The sequence below is a fragment of the Colobus angolensis genome, unplaced genomic scaffold, assembly GCF_000951035.1.
Source record: "Colobus angolensis palliatus isolate OR3802 unplaced genomic scaffold, Cang.pa_1.0 Scaffold22, whole genome shotgun sequence".
NCBI lineage: Eukaryota > Metazoa > Chordata > Mammalia > Primates > Cercopithecidae > Colobus > Colobus angolensis.
This window is the reverse complement of record NW_012115377.1, coordinates 364,754-365,825: the sequence shown is the minus strand read 5'-3', so window position 1 is coordinate 365,825 and position 1,072 is coordinate 364,754. Positions and strand designations below refer to the sequence as shown.

Sequence of the window (1,072 nt, the reverse complement as noted above, 5' to 3'; positions counted from 1 at the left end):
AAAAAAAAAAAAAAGAGAGACTCAAAGATGTTTTATGCTTTGACCGTGCTCTTGGGAATATGTCCCAAGGAAGTCACCCCAGAGAACAAGGTTGTTGGCCCCAAGATAGTCTGGCAGGGCTCAAAACAATCTCATCTGGGCCCTGCAGGGAAAGCCCGGTTCCAGGTCTCATGGCAGCAACTCGGCTTAAATCCTGCCTAGACTCCCAGGTGCCCACCGAACATGGGAGCAGCCTGGCCAGTTACGGAGCCTGTCTGAGTGATACCACATAGACTCGGCTTTTCCACTAGAAAGGCGGTTTCAAGATCTGGGGCACCTCGCCCTTTTAAAATGAATTGCAAAACACGTGTAGCTTTTAAAACGCAATTAAAACACAGCACAAAATTGGCCGGGCGCAGTGGCTCACGCCTGTAATCCCAGCACTTGGGGAGGCTGAAGCGGGTGGATCACCTGAGCCCAGGAGTTCGAGACCAGCCTGGCCAACATGGTGAAACCCCATCTCTACTAGAAATACAAAAATTAGCCAGGAGTGGTGATGGACACCTGTGGTCCCAGCTACTAGGGAAACTGAGGCAGGAGAATCACTTGAACCTGGGAGACGGAGGTTGCAGTGAGCCGAGATCGCGCCACTACACTCCAGCCTGGGTAAGAGAGAGAGACTCCGTCTCAAAACAGACAAAAAGTAATTAAAACAGCACAGAATATTTGATGAGAAATGAGCCCCTCACCACTGCTGTTGGCCCTGTACCCGCCTGCCACTCACACTCACTACCTTCTGGTGTTTCCTTCCAGGACCAGGCGGTACGTACACCCACCTCCATTATCACACACTTGCTGAAGCCTGTCCACCGCATCTCCATTTTTTTTTTTTTAACAGAAATAGGGTCTCGCACCCGGCGCGGTGGCTCACACCTGTAATCCCAGCACTGTGGGAGGCCGAGGCGGGCAGATCACGAGGTCAGGAGTTTGAGACCAACCTGGCCAACATGGTGAAACCCCATCTCTACTAAAAATACAAAAATTAGCCGGGCGTGGTGGCGGGTGCCTGTAATCCCAGCTACTCGGGAGGCTG

At 52.0% G+C, this 1,072-nt stretch overlaps 1 protein-coding gene across 1 annotated transcript in view; it reads right to left on the bottom strand.

Annotated features, from left to right (window-relative positions):
• LOC105512817 (chromosome unknown open reading frame, human C19orf71) overlaps positions 1-1,072 on the bottom strand; it is a 5,131-nt gene that overhangs the window by 1,786 nt on the left and 2,273 nt on the right. The gene's annotated exons all lie outside the window — the stretch shown is intronic.